At 39.0% G+C, this 10,000-nt stretch overlaps 1 protein-coding gene across 1 annotated transcript in view; it reads left to right on the top strand.

Moving 5' to 3' along the window:
• The window catches only part of TNNC1 (troponin C1, slow skeletal and cardiac type), a 205,451-nt gene that overhangs the window by 177,238 nt on the left and 18,213 nt on the right, over positions 1–10,000 (top strand). The window lies entirely within an intron of this gene.

Here is a 10,000-nt window from a genome sequence, read left to right as displayed (position 1 = left end):
ATCAGTTATATCAGGGTTCCCTCTATGTCACACAGGTTCCACCATCAGTTATATCAGGGTTCCCTTTATGTCACACAGGTTCCACTATCAGTTATATCAGGGTTCCCCTCTATGTCACACAGGTTGCATCATCAGTTATATCAGGGTTCCCTCTATGTCACACAGGTTGCATCATCAGTTATATCAGGGTTCCTTCTATGTCACACAGGTTGTACTATCAGTTGTAGCAGGGTTCCGTCTATGTCACACAGGTTCCACCATCAGTTATATCAGGGTTACTCCTATGTTACAGAGGTTGCATCATCAGTTATATCAGGGTTCTCTCTGTGTCACACAGGTTGCATCATCAGTTATATCAGGGTTACTCCTATGTCACACAGGTTCCACCATCAGTTATATCAGGGTTCCCTCTATGTCACACAGGTTGCATCATCAGTTATATCAGGGTTCCCTCTATGTCACACAGGTTCCACCATCAGTTATATCAGGGTTACTCCAATGTTACAGAGGTTGAATCATCAGTTATATCAGGGTTCCTTCTATGTCACACAGGTTCCACCATCAGTTATATCAGGGTTACTCCTATGTTACACAGGTTGCATCATCAGTTATATCAGGGTTACTCCTATGTTACAGAGGTTGCATCATCAGTTATATCAGGGTTCCCTCTATGTCACACAGGTTGCATCATCAGTTATATCAGGGTTCCCTCTATGTCACACAGGTTCCACGATCAGTTATATCAGGGTTACTCCAATGTTACAGAGGTTCCACCATCAGTTATATCAGGGTTCCCTCTATGTCACACAGGTTCCACCATCAGTTATATCAGGGTTACTCCTATGTTACACAGGTTGCATCATCAGTTATATCAGGGTTACTCCAATGTTACAGAGGTTGCATCATCAGTTATATCAGGGTTCCCTCTATGTCACACAAGTTGCATCATCAGTTATATCAGGGTTCCCTCTATGTCACACAGGTTCCACCATCAGTTATATCAGGGTTACTCCTATGTTAGACAGGTTGCATCATCAGTTATATCAGGGTTACTCCTATGTTACAGAGGTTGCATCATCAGTTATATGAGGGTTCCCTCTATGTCACACAGGTTGCATCATCAGTTATATCAGGGTTCCCTCTATGTCACACAGGTTCCGCCATCAGTTATATCAGGGTTACTCCAATGTTACAGAGGTTGCATCATCAGTTATATCAGGGTTCCTTCTATGTCACACAGGTTCCACCATCAGTTATATCAGGGTTCCCTCTATGTCACACAGGTTCCACCATCAGTTATATCAGGGTTACTCCTATGTTACACAGGTTGCATCATCAGTTATATCAGGGTTACTCCTATGTTACAGAGGTTGCATCATCAGTTATATCAGGGTTCCCTCTATGTCACACAGGTTGCATCATCAGTTATATCAGGGTTCCCTCTATGTCACACAGGTTCCACGATCAGTTATATCAGGGTTACTCCAATGTTACAGAGGTTCCACCATCAGTTATATCAGGGTTACCTCTATGTCACACAGGTTGCATCATCAGTTATATCAGGGTTACGCCTATGTTACAGAGGTTGCATCATTAGTTATATCAGGGTTCCCTCTATGTCACACAGGTTGCATCAGCAGTTATATCAGGGTTCCTTCTATGTCACACAGGTTCCACCATCAGTTATATCAGGGTTACTCCTATGTTAGACAGGTTGCATCATCAGTTATATCAGGGTTACTCCTATGTTACAGAGGTTGCATCATCAGTTATATGAGGGTTCCCTCTATGTCACACAGGTTGCATCATCAGTTATATCAGGGTTCCCTCTATGTCACACAGGTTCCACCATCAGTTATATCAGGGTTCCCTCTATGTCACACAGGTTCCACCATCAGTTATATCAGGGTTACTCCTATGTTACACAGGTTGCATCATCAGTTATATCAGGGTTACTCCAATGTTACAGAGGTTGCATCATCAGTTATATCAGGGTTCCCTCTATGTCACACAAGTTGCATCATCAGTTATATCAGGGTTCCCTCTATGTCACACAGGTTCCACCATCAGTTATATCAGGGTTACTGCTATGTTAGACAGGTTGCATCATCAGTTATATCAGGGTTACTCCTATGTTACAGAGGTTGCATCATCAGTTATATCAGAGTTCCCTCTATGTCACACAGGTTGCATCATCAGTTATATCAGGGTTCCCTCTATGTCACACAGGTTCCACTATCAATTATATCAGGGTTACTCCAATGTTACAGAGGTTCCACCATCAGTTATATCAGGGTTACCTCTATGTCACATAGGTTGCATCATCAGTTATATCAGGGTTACTCCTATGTTACAGAGGTTGCATCATCAGTTATATCAGGGTTCCCTCTATGTCACACAGGTTGCATCATCAGTTATATCAGGGTTCCTTCTATGTCACATAGGTTCCACCATCAGTTATATCAGGGTTACTCCTATGTTACAGAGGTTGCATCATCAGTTATATTAGGGTTCCCTCTATGTCACACAGGTTGCATCATCAGTTATATCAGGGTTCCTTCTATGTCACACAGGTTCCACCATCAGTTATATCAGGGTTACTCCTATGTTACAGAGGTTGCATCATCAGTTATATTAGGGTTCCCTCTATGTATATATAAGGAATAGACCAAAAATAAGAAGTAAAGATCCCAACATTGTATGAAAATCTGGACAATTGAAAGGTATATACACAACATTTTCAAGACTCCATAAGTTAAAGCTACAGTTAGTTTTCTCATGTATAATGCATCTTAAATTTGTCACATGGCATAAGTATATCATAGGTTCATAGATTCATAGGTTGGTACTAGGCTATCGGCCCTAGGGCCTATACAAGCCTAGACATAACAATTCCCTGGCTATTTCTTCCCACACTATTTACTTCCCTGGACACCTGTCTAGCACTGTGACTTATGTGATCCCCAGGGTGAATTTCCTATCTCCCATCCAATCATCAAGGTTCCTTTTGAAGAGGGCCAAAGAGGTGCACTGCTTGACATGTATGGGCAGTCTATTCCAGAGTCTGGGGAGTCTCTGGGTTAGGAACCTATCCCTCCAGCATGTTTTGAGTACAGTGGGACAATGACTTCCTTTTTTCTGGATGAAAAACCCTTAGTGATGAGGTGTGCCACATAGAAGGATTTTGTGACTATTGTGGCGATGCGGTTATAGGTTCATAGGTTCATAGGTTAGTAATTTTTAAATTTCTAGTCTCCCACCAGGACACAAGAGCTTTCAGCAATTACATTCTGCTAGCCGAGCACACTCAAGCAAATCTGCAGTCTGCGGCTACCACTCCATCTATACAGTGTAGGAAGGAATCAGTATTGCAAACTAAACAAGGGTATACATTCTGAGCCTCAAGAGCAGGAGCACACTCAAGCAAATCTGCAGTCTGCGGCTACCACTCCAGCTATACAGTGTAGGAAGGAATCAGTATTGCAAACTAAACAAGGATATACATTTTGAGCCTCAAGAGCAGGAGCACACTCAAGCAAATCTGCAGTCTGCGGCTACCACTCCATCTATACAGTATAGGAAGGAATCAGTATTGCAAACTAAACAAGGATATACATTTTGAGCCTCAAGAGCAGGAGCACACTCAAGTAAATCTGCAGTCTGCGGCTACCACTCCATCTATACAGTGTAGGAAGGAATCAGTATTGCAAACTAAACAAGGATATACATTTTGAGCCTCAAGAGCAGGAGCACACTCAAGCAAATCTGCAGTGTGCGGCTACCACTCCATCTATACAGTGTAGGAAGGAATCAGTATTGCAAACTAAACAAGGATATACATTTTGAGCCTCAAGAGCAGGGTCAGTCCACCCAGGCATTCTACTTGTATGTTTTATGAGAGTGAAGCTATTACATTAGCAATATTTCTTAGTAGTTCTCAGCTTGCTAATAAAACTGACTGTTGTAGCCTTGTGTCCCCCCCGATAGTACAGTAATCCTAACTGTCCAATAGACAGTATATATTTAATTCACATCCCTGTGACTAAATTAAATTAACCATCAAGCAGCCCTCTCAGTTCTTTCTGCCTTAGTTTGTATCACTTGGAGGATCACCTGCTTATTTGCATCTCTATCATTGCTAATGTATCTCCCTGCTGTAATCTGTGCACAAACTGGTTACTAATCAGCAAGTCAATGTGAAGACACACTCCCAACCTTAATAAACTTTGCTGTCTCTTCTCTCCTTTTTTATCATTTAAGGCTAAAAAGTCTCACTCACATGCTTTTTCAAAAGCTTCAAGAAGTAATTGTCAATACCTCTAAGAATGTTTTGAGTGAGAACGAAAAAGTATTGTTGAATAGAGGTCTATCATTTATTCCTGCTGCAAAAGCGGGTATAGCAGATTTAGTTATTTGAGATTAAGTTGTTTAAGCTGTTATACGGCAACAGAGAAGACAATAATAACAGGGTTGAATTCAAGAAACCAACGTGTTTCACACCTCCCAACCATCCCCTTCTTGAAGCTTTTGAAAAAGCATGTGAGAGAGACTTTTTAGCCTTAAATGTAAAAAAGTAAAATTTTTTTTTATAATTTAACTAAAACAGAATGTGAAGCATTGCATAAGTTACAGCATAACCCTCACATTAGGTTCATAGGTTCATACTAGGCTATCTGCCCTAGGGCATTTATAAGCCTATCCCGAGTGTGTGTGGCTTTCGCCACCCCTTGGGATGAGACTACTATGCCCATTTAGGGTTTAGTTTACTGTGCCTCTGTCTACTAGTGACACAGAGATGACCCCCGGGATAAACCTACGATCTCCCATCCACTCGTCAAGGTCTAATAAAATAGCAGACAAAGGGGGAGCTGCTATTTTATTAGATGGAGAAAAATATGAAGCGAAGATGTTAACCATGTTAGACGATGTGAACACTTATAAGAGCCTAACAAGCCAAAGTTTGAATGAGTTGATAAGAAACAATGTGATTTATATGACACGGGCATGTGCAATGTTATAGATAGCAATCGGTATAAATATTTCTTAATAGAAACCCCCATGCATCCCCACCTTCAGGGGTCTCCCAAAAATACACAAAGATCGTAATGACCCCCCTCTGAGACCCATTGTCTCGAGTAAAGGGTGGTTAACTGAGTCAATGTCAATTTACATCGAGAAGCATTTAAGGAAAATAGTGGATGTGACGGAGACAATAGTAAGAGATACTCAACATTTTCCGGAGAATTTGTCTGCACATGTATATTCTGCTGAGTTTAATCCATCATCTTTTTTTGTAACCCGAGATGTAAAAACTTTGTTCACTTCCATCCCGAATGAGATAGGCTTTGAATTTGTTAGACTCATATTAGTAAATAAGGGCGCCTCAAATGATGATATAATGAAGTATACTCTGTTGTTGGATTTAATTTTAAAAAAATAATGTGTTCTCATTTAATAACAAGTATTAATTAAAAGTTAGGGGCGTAGCAATGGGCACTTCTTGTGCCAATTCCTACACCAATTTAGTGATGGTTTTATGGGAAAAGGAATAGATTTTTAGTAATACACAGTATTTTAATAAATTGCGGATGATGTCTTTCTATTATGGAATGGGTCAGCCATAGAATTTGAAGATTTTTATGTTATATTAATGAAACAACCAGTTTCCTTGAGTTTTCAGCGAACACATCTTCAGAGAAAAAAGAATTTTTAGATGTTTGTGTTTATAAGAAAAACGGAACTGTTGAAACAGAGATGTTCAGGAAGACATGCAGGAAAAACAATCTATTACATAGCGATAGCTTACATCCTCCCCACGCATACAAAAACATTATAAAAGGACAAGACTTTAGAGTGTCAAGGTTAACTACCTCAGATGAAATATGTAAGGACACATTGTTAAAACTGGGAAATTAATTTTTGAATAGTGGATACAAAGATAAAGAGAGTATTGTTTTATGGGATGAGAATGTGATAGACAGACACAGAAAAGAGAAACCGTTTTTTTAAGAGGAGTCAAAGATTTGATGCAACTAGTGATAGATCAGATGATGACAAGTCCCAAACCATTAGACTTACTATCCCCTATTCTAGTAATAATAGAAATATCTATGACATAATTACTAAGAATTGGGGAATTTTGACTGTAGATGATAGAATTGCTAGTTATACAGGAACCAGGCCCAGATCTGCATATAAGAACATGTTATCTTTGAAAATAATGCTTTGCTATGAAAAAGATTAGAATAATGAGTTCATTCACAGAGAAAGGGAACTTTTTCCTGTAGAAGGTGCAATCATTGTAGTTATATGGCAGGTAGCAATACATTTACACATCCAGTGACACATAAAGTCTACACTTTTGACCATTATGCTGATTGTAAGACACGGAACCTGGTATATTTAGCCTCCTGTACAAAATGTTTTGCCTTTTATGTAGGGAAAACTACCAGGACGCTGAGGGAGAGGGTTAGAGAACATCTCTATGCAGTGAATAAACAAGATGATTCAAATGCCCTGGGACATCATGTACTTCAGAATGACCTCTCACATAGATTCACGTTTTTAGTAAGAGAGCTAGTTAACAAGGGAGTTAGATTGGGGAATTTTAAAAATTACACAGAACAACTAGAAATAAAGTGGATCATTAGACTAATTAGAATAATGTGGTCTAAATGATAGTATATCTCTTAAAACTTTTTTGGTTGATAGACCCCTTAAATATTAATCATGGCAGTATTCATCTTCACATACAAGCTTGTTTTATAAACTTTCATATGTTCTTACAGTATTGAGTGTATTTCATATATTTTGATTTTAATTGACATTAGGATTTGTTGGGTCAAGTGTGTGTTTTTTACATAGGTCTCACATAGTTTCTATCACAGTTTGATAAGACTATTTATTTTATCTTTGTTAGTGAAGTTTATGTAAAGATATGATGATAGATAGTTACAGTTTTAACTGTATTATATTCAGAGTTTTTGCATTATTTTAAATTTGAAACATAACGTTTGGGGTTAAATTTTCTAAGTGATGTGACTGGTAGTTGGTTGGTATTTAGACTCTTGTGTGTGATTTCGAATATGTTTGATGAAGCGTTCTGCATTTGAACGCGAAAGCACTCACATTTGTATCATTTTTTAATAAACAGTGTTGTTTGCTGCACCTGAAACTTGGAGCCTACTCTCTTTTTGGTTTTCTGTGGACTTTTCGGTTTGTTAGAGGGAGGCTTTATCCTTCCTAGCCTTTATGTTTTTGCTTTGCTCAAATTTCAAACTGTTGTCAATGAGTTCACCTAATAATTTTGTTTGGGGAACTGTAGATATAGTAGTATTGTCTATGCAGTATATTTGAAATGAGGAATTAGAGGGTTTACCTGGACTAAAGAGCGTAAGCATGTTTTTATTTGGATTAAGACTCAGTTGAGATTAAGAATCGGGCCTTATATGTCGCTTCATCCTTGTGCTTATGACATGTGTTGCAGATGAAAAGGGTACACAAAAAACAGTTAATCCACCTGGTTAGCAAACGCATACAGTAAAAGGAATTGCCTCATGGTGGTTGTTAAACTGCAAAAGTTTAATTATGTGGGATAATTCCTGTGTAAGCACACAATGCAGAACAACGCAGGCAAGTGCAAAAACAATAAATATGCTCAAACATAAATGCAGAGAAAGTGGCAACTACAAAACCTTGTATGTATGTTATTTGCAGTTTCATTTAACATGGCAAACAGAAGTAATCTTCCAGTTAATAACAGTGAGATTTATGCTTTTCTGTGGTTTTTGGAGGGAAACACCTTTGCGTTCAGTGAAAGATGACTAAGTTTTCCTTACCTTAAGAATCATGAGAAAGGTTTAAGAGAAAACAAGTTACTGAGCTACCTAGTTTCACCAACTCCACTTCTTTTGGCCTTAGACAGTCTCTAACAGTACAGCTGTTTATACTTCTGTAATCCTGCTCCACAAACATATTAAATTAAAGGTCATATAAATGTCACATTCTGACCCCGTTACTTACGTAAATCATAAAAGAGGGTTCAGGCACCTAGGCAGTGAGACATTTCCCTGTGGTACATTTGACTGGGGACACATGGCTGAAGTGACATTCAGCTGCAGAGGAATATGGCTGTTTGCAAATTCCCTGTGGGCATAGAGAAAAATATGTTACCATGCCCACAACTTCAAAAACCAAATGCACAGGGGGAAAACAATGTCCATGGTCCCCAAGGGAATATGAGACAGCAGGCAATATGGCAGGCATCAGCAACAGGCTGGCCAGAGGGCATGTCAGTAGCAGTGAAAATGCAGTACACAATGGGCAGTGCCTTTATAATTCAAGTGTGTGGACCACTACCCCTTCATAGAGTCTAGGGAGCATTACCTAAAACGCATACTGCAGCATAAAAATGACTACAGTAGCCTGCAGAATTTCCTCCATGCTGTAGCACACTTCTGCATGTTGTAGTTACATAAGTATGTACTGTACACTAAACACAATACACATTACTTCTTCTGCCGCCATGCATTTGGTTATTAAAGCTGTGAGCATGGCAGTGTGTTCTTCTCTTTGCCCACAAGGAATTTGCATACAGCCATATTTCGCATCAAAGGCCTCCACCAGAGGTTGTATGTGGTGAACACCCCTGGTAAATAAAATAAGTAAATAAAAATAAACTAAACTCATTGAATGTGGCTGCTGCGAGGAGGAATTTTCGTTCCCAAAGTGCAGTGACCTTGAGATGAGGTGGTACAGGGTTAACTCATCCTGAAGGAGCAGAGGAGACTTTTTTTCTCATAAAAAAAGAAATACTCATTGTTTACATTTGTCCAGATGTGTTTTTAACCACCTTTTTTATTCAAAAGTATTTTCATTCATATAGTCTTTAGCTAATCATCCTGCATGTTGCATTTTCATATAATACATTGAGGTCTACTCATAACGTCTTCCTTCTGCAAATAAACAGAATGCTCTTTGCATTGTCCTCGCATTTATTCATTCACTAATTTCATCTGCCTTTTTTAATTTCTCTGAGTGTTTTGGGTTTCTAATACCGTAACAAGAATGGACCTCATTCCCACATCAAAGTAATATTGAAGTTTGTGAAATTAGTATTGTTTCAATCAGTGAAGTCGGCCAGAAGTGCTCTTTGCAGCACCCAGAATGTGCCCAGAACTGACTCCTTCTATAATTCATATGGAGCTACATGTATCATCTCTGTTATTCGCTATAATGCTTTGTGGATCATGTTTTCAATACTTCTCAGCTACTTTGATATTGTAATGTTTGCACAATTCCCAGTGCAGTAGTCTTGAAACTTTATTATGCGTTTCAATATATAGGCCCTCTGCCATTAGTGTATCACACCCAGCAACAAGATGTGTGACTGCTTCCAGGTCTGTTTTATAGAATCTGCATTTGTCTGTTTCTCCCACATGCTCAATGGACTTTGTAAACTAATGTGTATGTAACCCACTATCCTTGGCCACTAATATTAACCTTTCATCTTTTGGTTTAAATTCGCCTCTCCTTAACCATTCCCGTGTCGAATCTCGCTTGACGTAAGGTTGCTCCAGGAGGCTTTTGTACTTACAACTATATTTATACATTTCCAACATTTCTTGCCTTCTCATCTGATTCTTCTCCTTATATTTTTTCTTTTGTTTTTTGGCACATTCACTTGCTCCCTGACTTTTGTCTACTTCTGGTTTGGTTTCCATTCCCTCTTGACACCAATATGGTTCTATTAAACTAAGCAGTGAAGTAATCTTAGATTTGTTCTCTTCATGTTTTAAAAGTTTCACTATCTTTGGATCTGGTAAGGTCAGCAGATATGTGCTGGGGGGGTGGGGGGAGGATGGCATAATGGTTAAGGTGGTTACCTTACAGACACAAGGTGCAAAGTTTGATTCTCACATGGGGTAATTGACTAGGCTTGAAATGACCCACAAGGGTAGTTAGCCTAGTACTAATTTATGAATCTATGTATGCAATCCTA

This window comes from Protopterus annectens, chromosome 7.part1 (assembly GCF_019279795.1).
Source record: "Protopterus annectens isolate FY-2018-M chromosome 7.part1, PAN1.0, whole genome shotgun sequence".
NCBI lineage: Eukaryota > Metazoa > Chordata > Ceratodontiformes > Protopteridae > Protopterus > Protopterus annectens.
Note: the sequence above shows the minus strand (reverse complement) of the source record. Positions and strands in the feature narration are given on the sequence as shown.